We start from the raw sequence: 18,695 nt of genomic DNA, 5'->3' as shown, positions 1-18,695 counted from the left end.
AGGCTGGTAACATTTGTGCACGGTTAGATGCGGGGTGCATGGCCCCGCTCAGCGATTCTCCGTAGTTCATTTCAAGTTCACCCTCTTTCACTAATTCCCAATTATCTGCACCCCAAGTGATTTTTTCCACAATACCGACCCGCCCACCCCCTGCCCCGCTTCACTCACTCCCATCTTTCTGGGCAGATGATCCCATCAGTTCTGATGAAACTGATTAGGACTGTCTGGTAAAAGCTGCCTCTTCTCTGCCTTGAATTTCTGAACTTCACTAATTCTCTTTTCACTTCTAATAGTTTCAAAGCGATGCTTCTCCAGAGCTTTGTTTATTTTATTTTCTCCAGATTGTCAATAGTTGTGCTCTTTACCAGCAAATTTCCCCTGACCTACACATACCCTCAGGTCTCCTCTTAAGCTAAAAAACCAAACAACTTGCTTAGATACTGATTCTGGCTTCCGCCTCAAGGCTGCCACTTCTCCCCATGTGCGTTCCTTCATCCTGGTTGCGATTCTCATCACCCCGTTTCCCAGGGTTTCCTCCTGTTTCCAGACACTGCCACCTGTCACACTTCCAGCCCACCTTGTATTCTGAAAACACTGACTCTCATCACTTCCTTTTTCTGCCCTTGGATTTGGGTGGCCCCATGGCAGTTAAAATCAATCTCTGGAGTGGGAATTTGGAATTCCGAGGAGCCTCCTCACAATCTGATTCCCCTGCATCTTTCCAGCCTCAACTCTTACCATAAAACCTGCCCACCCTGTTGTCTTTGGTCCCTCAAAGCTTCCCCAGAACTGCCCTGTACTTTCTCGTTCTGTGTCTTTACTCATCACCTTCCTCCACTCTCACTCATCTGTCAAAACCCTCCTCATCTTTCAGGACCCAGTGCAAATATCATCTGGCAGAGCCCTTCCAGTCATCACCGCCCCCCGCTCCCCACCGGAGGTATTCTCTTCAACTTCACTCCCTCGGTATTCAGGAAATGTCTGTGTCCCTCACTGAATGGTACACTCACCCCTGTACTCCTCACACAGCTGGCCTAGAATCCTGGTCTTGAATCCATCTTCCCTGTACCTCGTTACCTAGGTTTTCTGACTTCAGGCTCTTTATCAGTAACCTGGGTTAGAAATACCCACCTTCAGGCAAGGATATACAATAGAGAAAGACAGTCTCTTCAGTAAGTGGTGCTGGGAAAACTGGACAGCTACATGTAAAAGAATGAAATTAGAACACTCCCTAACACCATACACAAAAATAAACTCAAAATGGATTAGAGACCTAAATGTAAGAACCGGACTCTATAAAACTCTTAGAGGAAAACATAGGAAGAACACTCTTTGACATAAATCATAGCAAGATCTTTTTTGATCCATCTCCTAGAGTAATGGAAATAAAAACACAAATAAACAAATGGGACCTAATGAAACTTAAAAGCTTTTGCAAATCAAAGGAAACTACATTCAAGACAAAAAGACAACCCTCAGAATGGGAGAAAATATTTGCAAACAAATCAACGGACAAAGGATTAATCTCCAAAATATATAAACAGCTCACGCAGCTCAATGTTAACAAAATAAACAACCCAATCAAAAAATGGGCAGAAGAGCTAAATAGACATTTCTCCAAAGAAGACATACAGATGGCCAAGAAGCACATGAAAAGCTGCTCAACATCACTAATTAGAGAAATGCAAATCAAAACGACAATGAGGTATCACCTCACACCACTTAGAATGGGCATCTTCAGAAAATCTACAAACAACGAATGCTGGAGAGAGTGTGGAAAAAAGGGAACCCTCTTGCACTGTTGGTGGGAATGTAAATTGAGACAGCCACTATGGAGAACAGTACGGAGGTTCCTTAAAAAACTAAAAATAGAGCTACCATATGACCCAGCAATCCCACTACTGGGCATATACCCAGAGAAAACCATAATTCAAAGACATATGCACCCCAATGTTCACTGCAGCGCTATTTACAATAGCCAGGTCATGGAAGCAACCTAAATGTCCATCGACAGATGAATGGATAAAGAAGATGTGGTACATATATACAATGGAATATTACTCAGCCATAAAAAGGAATGAAATCGGGTCATTTGTAGAGACGTGGATGGATCTAGAGACTGTCATACAGAGTGAAGTAAGTCAGAAAGAGAAAAACAAATATTGTATATTCACACATATATGTGGAACCTAGAAAAATGGCACAGATGAACTGGTTTGCAGGGCAGAAATTGAGACACAGATGTAGAGAACAAACGTATGGACACCAAGGGGGGAAAGTGGCAGGGGGTGGGGGTGGGATGAACTGGGTGATTGGGATTGACATGTATAAACCGATGTGGATAAAATAGATAACTAATAAGAACCTGTTGTATAAAAAAATAAAATAAAATTCAAAAATTAAAAAAATACCCACCTTTTAGGATTAAATTTAAATTAAATTTATTATAACTCATTGGGTGAAGCAAAATGAAATTTCTCTCAGAATTTCTTATACCTAAGGCAGCTCCAAATATACAGAAAATATGTCCTGTTTGCTTTCTACTTGCTGTCATCACAATTCATTTCCAAATAATATAATTCATCTGATGAAAAATATCCTTTTCTCATGTTGTGGTATATGTCTAAGTTTCATCAAGCATCCTTGTCAATAATATTACTTTGACTATTTGCATTAGCATCTTCCTTAATTAAAATCTCATCCCTTCTGCAGATATCCATGATAAAAAAAACTTTGCTGTGCAAATACCATTGAGAGGAATACCTTAACAGGTTATGATAGTAACAGATGAGACAGTAGGTCTGACGTGGCACATCAGCTAAAAAGTTTACTTTTAAATTACCAAAAAAAAAAAAAAGGAAAGCAAGAATGTTAAAAATAATAAAGGAAATCTAAATTTTTTTTAAAAAAAATCAAGAATCCACAAAATGTTATCAGTGACAATGATATATAATGATCTGAGACTCAAGAACTGGGTTTTACAAAATCTAAACTGGGGTAGAAAAATGAACACCAATTTATTTTCTGGACAAAAGAGGATCAATTTGAATAGAGACTGTGAAATTTCACCCAGGTTTTTCCATGGCGGCCCCAGAGTGTGTACACATGCTTCCCAATTAGCCAGCCTGGCTTCTTAGCCACGAGCCATGGTAACGGAGTTAACTTATTTCACAGCCCTCTTTTACTTCACTTACCACCTCAGCAGGCAATCTTGGAGTTTCTGCTTTAATTATTTTGCAACTTGGCCCAGACCTTGGTATCACGCACAGTTCATAACCATAGGAGGAAGCAAAATTCGTAGCTGTCACCAATATTCAGGCAGACATCATGGCCAGTTACATGGCGACAGGAGCAAGGCCAGGAAGGGGTGGCCAGCATCTCAGCTAGTCAGAACAAGGGCTGCAAGCTACCATGAGCAATGCGGGTCGGAAGTCACAGGAGGGAGGTCAACTCAGGGTGGTAGAACCAGGCACTTACAGATGAGAAGCAGACTGGACACAAAAGATTAAGGTCTGAGGCATCCCAGGTCCCAGGCCATCTAAGCAGGCCTGGTCACAGACACAAGACTAGGGCAGCCAGCAAGGATGGAGCCTGACGGCTGAGGAGTTCTGACAAAAGCCTGCGCTGTAGAGCCAGGCAGCCTGGGTGTTAGACTTGTCTAGAGATGTCACGTATCCACTTGGCAGCACTGAATGTTATTTCATCTCACAAAGCCTCGGTTTCCTTATTTGTGGAAGGGAGAGCACAGTGTGAGGAATAAAGTGGGACACCTAGAGGGAGCTCCTAGGACATCTGGTACCTGTCTGGTATTGGACAAACAGACCGATAAGAGTAAAGCTCTTACTAAATGATAATTCCTTCCCCTTTCCCAAGAGGCTAAAGGTGACTTTCCACTCAGCCTCTATCTGCTTTACAGATAGGCAAGTGACCCACCCTCTGAGAAGCTGGGAGTGCAAAGCGTGGGAAGCAAAATAATCTGACACTGGCCTTTCTAGTCCAAACCCATCATTACCGCACAAATAAGTATACCTTATTTTTAAAAGTTGAGAGAGAGAGAGAAAAAAAAAAGTCCAAGAGTAAATTGTCATTTTTCAAAATGCAGCTCCAGGGTTGTATGACTTCGGGGAGGTCATCACCTGTGTGCCTGTTTCCTCACGCGTAAGAGCCAGGCTACATATATCTCCCATGTTTTAGGGAGACACAAAACGAAACAAAACTAAACCACCCTGTGAAATCATTTTCAAATTTAAGGCAAAATGTAAATGCCCTTACAAGGACAGTGAGAGGATGACGTTTGACTTTCCATATCTATTTGGGTAATTTGGCAAGCCAGCTCAGACTTGCTGACCTGAGCTAACGCCAAGCCCCCTTCCCTGAGAGAGTGAACGTGTGCTGGATCAAGTGCACAGAAGATCAGTGATAAACCCTGCTTCTACCAGGACAGAGAGCCTGCTCTCTCCTATCAGCCGGGCATACCTTTGCTTTTCATTGAGTCAAGAGCTGACTGTGGGGACCATAAATCATCAGTTTCCAGAACACAAAGGGATCTGGGTGATGGAGCTGATGGAAGTTCACACATCTGCTTATGTTTTAAGAACAAGGTTCACGGGCTTCCCTGGTGGTGCAGTGGTTGAGAGTCCGCCTGCCGATGCAGGGAACACGGGTTCGTGCCCCGGTCTGGGAAGATCCCACATGCCACGGAGGGGCTGAGCCCGTGAGCCATGGCCGCTGAGCCTGCGCGTCCGGAGCCTGTGCTCCACAACAGGAGAGGCCACAACAGTGAGAGGCCCGCGTACCACAAAAAAAAAAGAACAAGGTTCACAACATAATTAGGGCTTGGGTCGCATAATTAGCAAGTCTCCTGGGCTGACCCAAATTAACGTGGCTAACATTCTTTTACGTCTCTTTGTTCCAGAATGCTGAACTGTATGGACATGTTGGAAACTGATGCAAATGTGTTCTGCTCTCTTGCATCAACTGTTCACAAACGTGTCTGTGACAGGATCCCCAAGGAAGCAACTAGATTCCATACAGGTTCATTTCAAAACAGACAATAAAGAAAGTTACACACACACAAACTATAAGGAAATGAAATGCAAACTTTTTTTTTTTTTTTTTATTCGGTATGCGGGCCTCTCACTGTTGTGGCCTCTCCCATTGCAGAGCACAGGCTCCGGACGCACAGGCTCAGCGGCCATGGCTCACGGGCCCAGCTGCTCCGCGGCATGTGGGATCCTCCCGGATCGGGGCACAGACCCGCGTCCCCTGCATCGGCAGGCGGACTCTCAACCACTGCGCCACCAGGGAAGCCCTGAAATGCAAACTTTAATAAACTACAGAAGAGTGAGATCGTGTCAAAACGAAATTTTCTAGTTTGCTTGTACTACTCCATTGCTCAACTAAGAAAACTAATCTCTTTCTGAAAATTTCTTTATCATTAAAAAAATGCTGCCTATATTTGTGTTCTCTACATTCAAAAGTTAAGAATGGCCCTTATTTCAAGTACTCATTCTCCATCTCCAAGAAATAAAAATATGATCAGATATTAAGGATGGTGACTCCAAAAGTTCCTCATTCATTTAATGTGGAACTTTGACTAATATTGAGTTATCATACATATTTAAAACATTCATAACAGTGCCATTAATAAGAATTTTTATGATTATCTCTATTGCCATTATAATAACAATACCTGTACTTACAAGTATAAAAATCACTTCTATGATTATTACTATTGTTATTATAATCTGATTAAACTAAGAGCTGGGCTACCGTTCTCAAGGCAGTCCAAGACCTGCTGGATGAGGTCTCTACTGCCTGAGCGCAGGTACCTGCATGGTAATTAAGCTCCCCAGGTGATTCTGGACCTGGTTACCAACAACTGAGAAACACCGTCTCAGACTTATGGGAAATCTTTTTAGATCCTGCAGAATGAAAGGATAAAAACATCAAAATTCCTCCGTTAGAGTAAGTGTGGCTGTACTACCTTACAGTTGTCAGAAAACCATATGAGGTAAGCACACAGGGCCAAAGGGCACAGCCTCATTTATTTTCACCTACAGGTTGATGATGTGCTTAAAGAGATTTCAGACCAAACCCTTCAGGTGTGAATGCCATTCAGTACCTCTTCTGTATTCAGGAAATTTCTATCCAAATGACCCTTGAAAGGGTCCTCACTGTAGACACTACCATACTTGTCCAGATTAAAAGAACCAAGGGGGCACTCTGAGAATGAGACACATTCTCAGAGCCACATCTGAGAATAAGCCAGTCAGGGATTAGACACATATTTGGCCTACAGCTTGCTGACCCCTACAGAGACGCTGGCTGTACATCACCACTCACGTTTTAAATGAAATAACCACTGCAAGCGATCATACCTGAAATACATAATTAATACCTCCGAAAACATCGTAAGATGATCGTCTCCGATTTGAAAATGCCCCAACCTCTGCAATGAATCTACAAGAAACTCTACGGCCAAACACTTAGGAAAAGAACTACATCATTAGTATTGAAAAAGGTAAACTAAAATAAGGCTTTTGCCAATTAGATTGGCAAAACTTAAAACATTAATACAATGCAGAGTTTGCAAGGATGTGGTAAGAACAGGCGTACTCAGACCCTACACTGAAATTTGGTATGATCTTTCAGGATGCCAGTTTAGCAATCTTTACCAAAAGTCTTAAAAATATGTACACACTTTGACCCAGCAATTCCATTTCTAACAATCTATCCTGCAAAAATGTTCAATATGGCACAAATGAGAAGGCAGGTCAGAAAAGAAGTGTGGTGTACAGCCAATAAAAACAATCAGTATTTATATACAGGCCCACACTCCCTTATCTATAATCTGAATTCTCAAAAGTTCCAAGAACTGAGAGATGTTTTTTGTGATGCATTTATGGGAAAACGTGACCTACTACAAGAATATTTAGAGTCTTTACTCCATTAATTATAAATATTAGTATACTTTGTTGCTGAAATGTTAATGTATTTGATTACAGGGGCCTATCCCATACCTCAATGGGGGTTTTACAAAATATATAGTATATTTCTCATATTATGTTTCTAAAATCTAAAAAGAAAAAAACTTTCAATGCAGAAACAATCTGGCCCACAAAGTTTTCGATAAGGGACAGTGACCCTACATTTATATGTGCATAGTTAAATTTTAGTATGTCTACCTATCGTAATGTTCACAGTGATTTTTACTTTCTTCCTTTGCTTTCATGTGTTGTCTAAATTTTCTTTTTATAATGAGCACATTTACCTTTATTTTAAAAAAAAAATCAATGTATTTCCACTTGGGAAAAGGGGGAGGGGGAAAGAATCTGGTCCTTATGAAAACACTCAACCAGATTTCTTAATTTCACATATTATAGCTCTGTTCACATATTATAACTATGTGCTTTATAATTCATAGTCAAGTGATTTTTCTGCTGAATAAGCTTTCCAATCACTTTCTTGATTTGTGACCAAGCTCACCATAGAGTTGTATCTTTACATCATTTATAGTAGTCTAGATCAAGACCTATTGGCAGCCGAGGAGCGCAGCAGCTGAGACACCTTCCTGGGCTCCCATAAAAGATCTCTCCCTGGGCAACTGTCAGAAAACAAACAGATGCCCAATAGTGCCAGATGTATCACCACATGCACCACCCAGAATGACAGGAAGGAGGACAAAGAAAGGGAAATCACAAAAGGAAAATATATATGCTTTCATGTAGAAATCTTTCTCTTGCCTGAAAATTAGAGAACTAAGTAATTTTGTTGAGTACCTTCTCTCTCTCTCTCTAATGAGACTGCAAGTCCCCATAAGCAAATACATGTCTAATACTTCCTTTGACCCTAAGAGAAATGAAAAATGCATAGCTTTTAAAATTAACTAACTGCTAAACAAATAACCATGCTATTAATCAAAAATATAAAGAGGTAATTAAAAAGTTATAGTCGGGAAACAGAAGTCAAATGGATGTTTGTAAGAATTAAGAGTTTAAAAGGCCCACGATAATAGCAGTATCACACAATCAGCTCCATTCCACTAGATTTTGGTTCATTCATTCGATGATATTTACTGCTTCCAACTGCGGGTCAGGCAGGGTGCTAGGTACTGAGACACAGCTGTAAGCAGCGCAGTCTTGCCTCTGGCCCTGACAGAGGGGGTGGGAGGACAGGACGGCTGCAGTGGCCGCAGAGAACTCCAGCTGCTCTTTCTCATAAGGGACTTAAATATGTGTGTCCTGGTGCCAAAGGTGTTTATGGAGTCAAGTACAGCATTGCTTTTTGGAAATTATGAAGCCCAACTCTGATTTTAAAATCCAGCCCATAAACTTGCAACTGGAGTGATTTGAGACACACATTTTAAACACTTTTTTATTTGTGAAATTAGAATACTACCTGCACCTCACACTTCTGAGCATATAAAATACCTGACATGGTGTTGGGCCCAGGTTTGTTTGTTCGACTGGTTGGTTGGTTTTGCTGGGCAAAGGTTATTTCTCTCCCTTTTCCTTCCTCCCCACCCACTTCCATTTTCCACAATGGACTGGCTGCCCCCCCTTACTTGCAAACACCCTGGAGTCAAGATAATAAGATACCTTGACCACCAGGAAAGAGTCAGTGCTCCTCGATACCAGCAGTAACATGGATCATGAACCCCTTCCGGGTCGCCACCGTTACTTACATTCTAGACCAGCTGTCCTAGGTCTTATCACAGTCTAGGCCACCACTTCCTGGAAACCACTGGTGTACCTGATAATGACTCACGTCTCATTGTTGTGTCATAGCCTCTTCAACATCTTCAAACAATCAGCAATTTATTCTTACACATTCTGCAGTTTATCCAAAGGCCCATATGTTTCCCCTTACCCAAAACTTTCTGAGAAGAATTTGACAACAACCATTTAGTGGGCACTACTATACTGATGTTACCATCCTGAAAGTTTTGCATCAATTGGGTTTGCATCAAAAAGTTTGTTCTCAGTTTTTCCATAATATCTAATGGAAAAACGTGAATGAACCTTTATGTTCTCTCATTAATGCCCACATCGACTATACAAAGTGGGTAACATTATCATCCTCACTTTTCAGATAAGGAAGACATAGCTTAGAAAGTCTGTAACTTGCTGAATATCCTTCGGCTGAAATCCCATAGATGTATCAGTTCTGGGATCTTTACTTAAAAGTTAGCCCATTGATGATTTCATATTGCCTCTAGTGGTACAGTCAGTTATTTCAAAGATGGCTCTACTTCAGGCAACTTCAGTATCACCTGGGAGCTTGTGAGGAATGTAGAATCTTGGGCCTTCCCCAGACACACTGAAATACAATCCACATTTTAACAAGATCTCTATGTGGTTTGCACACACTTTAAAGTTTGAGGCGCACTGTTCTAGAATATAAAATCGCCATCCCTAACCTCATTTTCATTCTGGATGATCCAAAGCTGCCGTCGGACTATATGGCAGCTATATGCAAATTAGAAGGCACCTCATCTTCATATAGCATTTGGCAAAATGATAGTGTCATTGCACAAAGAAAAAGACAACGCTTCCTTCAGGCCGCCCTTCTCCCCCATGGCTGGGCACACACCACTCGACATCTACACAGACCATCAGCAAAGTATATGGTATTGGCCATTTTATGCCAATATCAAATTCTTGGCCAAATATCTCACTGACATTGCCCTTGGCCCTGCTAAAGCCAAAATTCCTAAAACTCTGACAAGCACTGCTAACACTAAATTTTCCATTACAATATGGAATATAGGATCAAGGTCGATTGAAGGATTACTGAATCCGAAAGTATTTTAGCACCCAACTTTAGTGAGGGTTTGGCTGCAGTGCAGTCTAACCAAACAGCTATACACTCTTATCCCTTTGCCATGAGCACAGCCTGAGGGAGAAGATCAGGCTAGTGCCTCCAAAATACATGAGGAGAACGATGACCTGAACAGCCAAACTCCTACCACAGAGCCACCATTTCAAGAACTGTTCACCACCTCCCAGACAGGCCAATGTCTACTACAGTCAGGACAGCCTGCTTTTTAGCTCAAAACCATTATGCTTTTTACCACAGAGGATGTGCGTACATTGAAAGAAGCAGATAACCTACCAACCAATCTATAATCTTATACATCTCAACAGTGGTATCAAGTTACTTGATATAGGCTGGTAATGCCAGTCCTTTCTAAGTCATTTTTCATTTTAAACAAATAACACAAGATTGTAAGAAAACTGCAAAATCATCTTACAAAGTAGTGGTGGCAACAACTTAAAGGTTACCTTCTTAGCAAATTCACTTTAAGAAACATAAAATCAGGAAAATAAATGTGTTCAAAGTATAGGTTTACAACGAATCAATCAAAACTAGTGATCACAGCTTTAAGTGGAGAATTTTTTAACCCCTTGAGAGGAAAGTGTCACAATATAACATGACAAAAAAATGTCATTTTTTTTTTTAAGTATCAATACATTTCCTTGAGGATGTTCATGTTTGGATACACGCACATATATTCATGAAAATCATAGTATATTAACAGTACGCTATTTAAAAGCACAGTTATGTAGCAAGTATAAGCGATTTGGGGTAAACAATATGGTGAAGAACACAGTACAAGAAACAAGAAGATTTTAGGCTTTGATATATGTGACCAAGATAAGCAAAACTGCCACTTTGCTAAACCCTAAGCAAGCCCCACCCTAAATGTCAACAACAGCAAAAAGTCCAGAACTGAAATTATTTCTTCAGTGGTGTGAGAATGAGGAAGAAAAATGCTAGCATGTCTCATATTCTCACTAGATCCCTCAGACTCCATTAGGCATTCACTTTCTTTGGTTCCAACAAATAGATTCTGACTCTCTAATTGAAAATAGATGCATTGTTTTAAAATTAAAGGGGAAAATCATGCATTACGTGGTTTAAAAGAAGAAGGAAAGTATGTATGTGATGCTTTGCCAGGAGTTAACTAAGAACAGCCAAATGACCAGATTCACAACTTCCTACTAAAATGTGTTAAACTATGCCACATGTATTTTATATGGTGGCTGTCAGTCCATGGATGTCCAAGCTCTGAGCAGCTGAAAGGGATTTAGAGGGAGAATGCTTTAGCAGAGTTCTCACGTGTATTTGGACTAATCAGTAATGTTCCTTAGAGCACTCGCTCTTTTCTTTTTTAAAAACAGCCAAATTGGTTTATGTTGACTTTCATATAGGAAATGTTTAGTAAATATTTGTTGAGTGACAAAATGAAAGATGACAGACACTGCGTTGCACTGGGCAAAGGACGGTCTTTTCAGTAAATGAGTTAATTATATACCCATATGAAAAAAATCAAACCTGGCCCCCCCCACATCACACCATACTCTACAATCCATCTGAAATGGATTGTAGATCTGAATGTAAAAACAGAACAAAGAATTTAGAAGAAAAACCTGCAGATTATTTAAACAACCTTAAAGCAGGCAAAGATTACTTTAAAAGGATCAAAAGGGTAAAAAAATGATAAACTGGACTATATTACAGTTAAGAACTTCTTTTCACTTAAAGAACTATAAAGAAAATAAAAAGCAAGCCACAAAGTAGAGACGATATCTGCAATACATTTACTCAACTGAGATTCCTTAATACATGAAGAGCTCCTAGGAAACAGTAAGAAATCAGACAACCCAATAGGGAAAAAAAAGGGAAGAAGTATTTTTAAAAAGATAACGAATGGCTAATAAATATATGAAAAGGTGCTCAACATGCCTACTTATCAAATAAATACAACAGTGTGACACTACTATCCAGCCACCAGAATAAATAAAAAGACTAATAATATACCAAATGTCTTCAAGGATATGGGGCAACTAGAACTCTCAAAGGTAACTGGTGGAAGTGTAAATTGGTACAATTATTCTGGAAGACTCTTTGGTAGTATCCACGTACTGAAACTGACCAGATGTATACCCTCTGACTCAGCAATTCCAAATTCTAGGTACGTAACCCAAAGAAATACATGCTTATGTTCACCAAAAGACAGGTACAGAAATGTTCATATTGGCATTATTTGTAATAGCCAGAAACATCCAAATTTCTATTAACAACAGGATATATAAACAAACTGTAGCGTATTCATAAAATGGAATATTATACAACTGTGCTGTCCAATACAGTAGCCACTAGTCACATGTAAATATAAATTTAAAAGATTAAGTGAAGTAAAAATTCAGTTCCTCCGTCACACTGGCCACGTTTCGTGTGCTCAATAGTCATCACATGTGGCAAATAGCTACCATATTGTACAGACATAAACCACTTTCATAAAGTTCTATGGGGCACTGCTATTAAACAGCAATTAGAATAAGTGAATAAAGGAAGTAACAACATAGGTGAATTCCACAAGTGTAATGTTGAGTGAAATAAACCAGACACAAAGGAGTATTATACTGTATGCTTCTATCCATACAAAGTTCAAAAACTAATCTATGTTATTAGAAGGCAGGATGGTAGTCCCCCCTCGGGGTTGGGAGTATTTTGAAGGAAGCACAAGGAGGCTTCTGAATTCCTGGTCATGGTAATCTGGATGAACAGGTCTGTATGCAAATGTGTTCACAATGGAAAAATACATGGACAATACTAATGATGTGCACACTTTTCTGTATACAAAAATTACCAAAAAAAGAAAAGACATCAGCCTCCGTCTATTGCTCAAGTCTTTCCTTGCTTCAGAGTTCTCCTCTGATGAACATGAACTCAAGATAACTCATCCTGCATAAATGATATGGCATGCCTTGGGATTATGGATTAATTTTAGCCAAGAAAAGGGGATTACAAAATTCATCTTCTATTTTTATATGGCTGACATGGGTATAAAAAGAATAAAGAACTACAGTGGAACAAGGATAAAGTGAGGAGAAAACATGGCTAGGACATATTTGCAAGACATTAAAAGAGAAAAGAAAGTACACAAAGGGATTTTGAAAGCTGATACAGGTTACTAGAGAATCCGTGTTGATCAACTCCCCAGCAAGAGTCCTAGAGAGAAAGGAAAAAGGGGTAAACCAACCTCAGAAAAAGAGGTGGTTGACACATCAAGTGGGTCATGAAAAGTCTCTAGATTCCTTTAGACTATTGATTAGAAAGAAAACTCTCAAAGATTTGTAGAAGCAGGAGTAGAAAGTTTCCCTGTGAAAAAGTACAGGCTGTCTTTGGTGGCCAGAAGCCAACAACCCAATTAAAATAACTATCGTTACTAACACCCACAAAACCTGCAGCTGATTTTGAACTTTGAACACTGTTTTTCTTTTAAAAAAAGTACACAGACATAAATATTGTAATCACTTAGGGGACTGAGATGCAAAGAAAGAAACATCCCCACTGGGCTAGAGACCCCTGTCAAAGCAAATCTGTTTTTAATTGTCTTTTTTTTTAATTCTCATAAGTACTCTGGAATGGACAATGTTCAAAAATGGTAGGAGCTTTAAATTATAACAAATAACTTTAACAACAGCTTCATCTCTTTGTTAGGGTTTTGGAATCAGAGAATCAGCATGAAAAAACACTAGTGCTGGAAAGCATTTTAGAGGTTGTCTAGTCCATCCCTGGTCTTATTTCAGCAAAATGGCCTTAAAGAATTTCACATGTTAAAAATACATTCTATTTTTGAACACATCCAGATAAGGAGATTTCTCTCCTTGGTATCCCATTTCAATGACTGTCACTCTGAGGAAAGTTTTCCTTAGATACCTCCTAAATCTGGTCATGCTGTTTAAGCTATTGTCTGTTTGTTTTAGTCTTAATAAAGATGGAAGATAAGTAGTATCTGTTCTCTCCATGATGACAAATTCATCTTATAATAACTTCCAAACATTCTTTTTCTCATTTGCAAGACGTTTTCACATAGATTATCTATTTAGCCCTTGAAATATCTTGTTATTATCTGTACCATTCTACAGATGAGGAAATTCAGGCTCAGAGAGTAAAGAAATTTAGGCATAGGGAGGAAACGTGACAATCCCAAGGTTACTCAGTTATTCAGTGGTTTGGCTCAAACTCAGCTACTCACTTCATTTATAACTGTTGCTATACCACTAACCTCCCAACCTTCCCCGATATCCCACCCTGAACAATGCCAGAAAAAGAAACTGTATTTTAGCACAGGCTTAGCGAATGCTGAGCAAAACTGGAGGGCTTGCATCTATAGAGAATCCATGTGTCATTTTAGTTTTTAAATTGATGGTATCATTTTGCAGTGGATAATTGTGATTTGTGCCAGCATCATTCCTCTTCTTCTACTAACTGTACCCAGACTTCCCTCAGGGACTGTCAATCAAATTGCCCAGCCTTGTCTACAAAGCTGGCACGGAAGCCGGGCTAGACAAATCAGGCAAGTTTTCCCAGGAATTTGAATCCTGAATGGGGTGACAGAAGACTGGAAACGGTCAGAGTTCATGCTTCTCTCAGATGAGTTCCACAGACCTGTCCTGGCTTCCGAGAGTTAGTCCTTCGGCTTCTCCTCAATTCTCCAAGTGACTTCACAGTCCCATCAATTCTTCTTCCGCTTAAGTTAGCCAGTGTTGGCTTCTGTTGCTTGCAAGCAGAGAACCTTGACTGAAACAACTCTTCAGAGGCACAGATACCGACATATACTGATTAAGGTCTGCCTTTATTATGTGCTTATCATACAGGTGACAAATATTAAATTGAAATCAGTCTCTTAGAAAATTACCTCATGTTGAAAAATGTAGTACAGTAATTTTCTTGTTCAACTGATCAAAGGCAGGAACAAGTTGGCAAGTCCTCCAGAATCTTGGCTACATTTGTCTTTTGAAAAATGGCTTCTGGGAGCTTAGATTTCTCAGGAAGCAGAGAAAGTTCAGAAGGCTGTAAATGTGCTTAACCAGGTAGTTTCCCCGTGACACGTCCTTTCCTGGAAAGGTTCTGGGAGGACCAGAAGTATTTGTTGCAACATGTCCCCTCAACCTCTCCACCCCCAGGAGAGAGGGGAACACAGGAGTCGGGCCTGGAAATTGCTGGCTGGCTGGTCAAAGGCAGCTGCAGCCTAGGTGCTAAAAGAGCCCTGGTCATCAGGACTTATGGGTCTAACAGTAAAAGCTAGAAGAGGGGACAGTGTCTACCGAACATTAGCATGTGGCTGAGTTCTACTCAATAACTGTCTTGAAGATTCATCAGATTCTTTTCTCTTCCTGGGATTGGCAAAGGGAGCAAAGGCCTTTCAATACGTTGAAACTGCTGTAATACCTGGATTTCACAGTTCACAGAAATGATAAGCCAACAGTAAAGGGACACCAGGACCTGCTAACTGGAGTGATTCACTCAGTGAACAAAAGCTCCTACAACATTCCCGGCTTCTTGTGGGGGAGATAACAAATTATAAAACAAGAAGCTTGCTCACTGTAAGGTAATCTGCAATCGAATAAAAAAGTAAGGCATGTGTATATGAAACAACAACAACAAGCAAAGCAGGAAGAATGCCAACTACCAGATACAGGAAGTAAGTACATAAAAATCAGGAGTTCAAAAGCTTGTGATCTATTTCCCCAAGCTGTAACTCAAGACAGTTCTTATCATGTTAACATAGAAATTTTACTGAGCTGATTTCAAGGCCCAAAGAATAATCAGAAGAGTATGCCTGTATAAGACAGGAAAGCATAAAATAATAGTGATGAAAAGTGTACCTTTTGGAAAGTAAGAAATGACAGAGTAATCTGTCTCATCATTGAATGCCTTGCACCTAGTGAAGCCTTAAATGGATCTTTTGATTTGACTAAGCAACAAATATTTGATCCCTTTCAACATCAGCTATCAAACACTTGTGTTTAGGAAAAAGGCAAAGTAATATTTAGAAATAAATAAACCCGAGCTCACAGTGTTCAGAAGAAGTCCTCAGACACATTCTCTTACTTGGGCTGAGTTCAAGCAGCTCACTTATAAATATTACTTGTTTGGGAAAGAAAGTCCAAAAACAGGATAGTGGATACACGCCCAGGGAGGAATTAATCTGTTTTTTTGGTAAAAGTTTGCAATTTATTACAAGCTCCCCTGGAAATGAAGATCCCTGGAACACTGAGTAAGGGCCCTGAAGAGACATGCTATGCAACACCACTACCTGGGGCAGAGGTTGTGGCCTGGACTCCCCTTGACCACTGTGCCAGCCCCCAGCTAACTAGTGAGACTCTCAATTCAATGTAGTAACACTTACACAAGAGCAAAAGAAATTCCAATATTTCAGCATGGCAGTCCCCTAGCTAGACCAATTTCACAGCAAACAAAACTGAACAATTCCTCAGTTAAGAACGGGCCATATCATCTGTAAGCTACATTCTCCTTTACAAAATATATGAATTTAGAAGCAAGAACAAAAGTTAGGCTGGACAATACTGGAAAATGTTTGTTTTTATTAATGCTACTACCGTAGATTATGGCCAATGTGGCAGTAGGTGCAAAGAAGCTTTTTAATAAACCAAATGGTTATTTATGTTATATCTTTAGGGTCACAAAATAATACAAATCACAACACACTGCCTCCAAGTAATTGCTAATAAAATGCACACCAAGTCCTTTAAACTATTTATAAAATATTAGAGCATACTGTAACCAGAAACTTCTGTAGGAAGTTCCAACCAAGACATAAAATATTATTATTATTAAGTAGGTATCATAAATGTAAGAAAATAAAAAATTCAAACTTCTTAGCCTGGATTCAAAAGCTTTCAGAAGCACATTCTAAGCCTTTTTTTCCTTTGGTTCTTATTTCTTCAGTTCTCCTCTATAGGAATTCTGTTCTAGTAAAACTGGCCAATTTATACACTGCATGCACATACCTTCTTCTGAACATCTACTCTAGCCATTCCTCCTCCCCAAAGTGCCCCTCCCTCAGCTCGGCCCTTGCCTCTTTCTGGACTGCAAATTTCTGCCTAGCCCTGGTTAACCTTCTCTGCCTCTCTGACAGCCCATTGCATTTATTCCCTTATGTATCAACAGCTATCTATTGATTTGAATAATCATTTCAACAATGGTGAGGGACAGGAGGGGAGGCTTTCAGCTGTTTAAGCTTACAAATTATTTACCTATTCATAAAGCAAGTACCTTTTGAACACCTACTGTGTACAAGATACAACGCCAGGGACAATGAATAATTCCAAGATGGAACTGACACAAGATTTACTTTCAAAGAGCCTAGAAACTAGTCAGGAAAATAAGATCAATACCCAAATCATCATAACTAATACAAGCTAGGCAACTATCAATACTCCAGTATGGGTTCTGCAAGAGGGTGGGATCACTTAGTACCACAGGGGGAGCAGAGAAGAATGAGGAGGAATCGGCAGTTGGGTGGAACAGGAAGGAGACAGACATTATTTCCTTAATAAGCTTTAACAAAGGCAAGGAGGGAGCGGAGCTCAGGAAGTTAATGGAGGAAGCAAGGGGTGATGCTTTAAAATTCATACACGTTGTAGAGAAAAGGGAGCAAATGTGAACGTAATTTATATTATGAACTAAAGGGAATTAAACGTATTGAGGAATTCAGATGTCAGTCACTATATTAGGCAGTATGTTAAGTAACCAAGAGATGTGGGAAGATTTCACAGGATAATTATGATCTCTCAGAAAAATCTGTATTATTATAATGTTTTATGATGTTGATTTTTAACTGAACGGTATCCAACACAGTAAAGTCTGCTTAACTAGAATTGATACAAAGAGCTCAAATAACACACATTAAGCATTCTTCAATGTGTTCTATGAATAGGGCACAAATTCCACATCATCTTCTACATCTGTGTGTCTGTACAATGAATGATCTTCACATGAAAATTTAACACCAAGGCAAGATCCTGAAGGATTCTTCTGGAGCACCAAGAAAGAGATGACTTTTTGGTATAATTAAGGAGATGGCATTATCCTTTAATGTGTAAACTGGCAATATGTATGTATATATGTAAAATATACAAACAAACATCAATTACACCACACATGTGGTAACTCAGACAGAATTCATCAGATCATCATGTTATCAACCAACTGTAGATTGGAAAAGTCACTGGCATTTTAAAAAATTCCTTCTACAAAATAGTCTTACAATTCCAACAAAACAAGCATGCCACCTATTTCAGAAACTCGTTACACTGAGATTTCTTGGGGGGTGGGCTGGGGGAGGGGGGGACCCTGATCCTTTTAAATTCAGACTGCTTCCATATCCAGGCAGCCTCATTTGACTCAGGTACCATATTCCCATGAACCTACCCAGATCTTTTCACTCTTGAGAGTAAAAGCAGGGAGGGTTATTTGTGGAGAGACTCTCGTTGCCATCAGAAAACTAACTGTGAAGGTATCAACTAGATAAGAAGCAGCCAGTTGATTTCAGAGAACCACCCCCCAAAAAGAAATGCCCGATTTGAAAATGATCTGAATATTGAGAAGCTTCTAAATGGTAGCAGAAGCGGAGGTACAGAGAACTGCTTTATTTTACCTATGATTCATGTTTGTGAGTTACATCTCAGTTAATGAGTCACACTGGGCATGCCAACTTCTTCCTAGTACTCATTGATACTGGTATATGGAAATACCCTCAAGAGTAGATTATCAAGAGTACTGAGAGAATGCAAGTTCTGACTAAAGGTCCTAAAATAAATGTAGGTGCAAAGGTAATGTTTTGTAAACAAAAGGTGAGGTTTTACCAACTTATT

The 18,695-nt window shown here is 39.7% G+C and overlaps 1 protein-coding gene across 1 annotated transcript in view; it reads right to left on the bottom strand.

Annotated features, from left to right (window-relative positions):
• Positions 1-18,695, bottom strand: part of GNAQ (G protein subunit alpha q) — a 288,945-nt gene that overhangs the window by 166,121 nt on the left and 104,129 nt on the right. The gene's annotated exons all lie outside the window — the stretch shown is intronic.

Source organism: Pseudorca crassidens, chromosome 7 (assembly GCF_039906515.1).
Source record: "Pseudorca crassidens isolate mPseCra1 chromosome 7, mPseCra1.hap1, whole genome shotgun sequence".
Classification (NCBI taxonomy): domain Eukaryota; kingdom Metazoa; phylum Chordata; class Mammalia; order Artiodactyla; family Delphinidae; genus Pseudorca; species Pseudorca crassidens.
The sequence above is the reverse complement of the archived record's forward strand: the minus strand, read 5'-3'. Positions and strand labels throughout refer to the sequence as shown.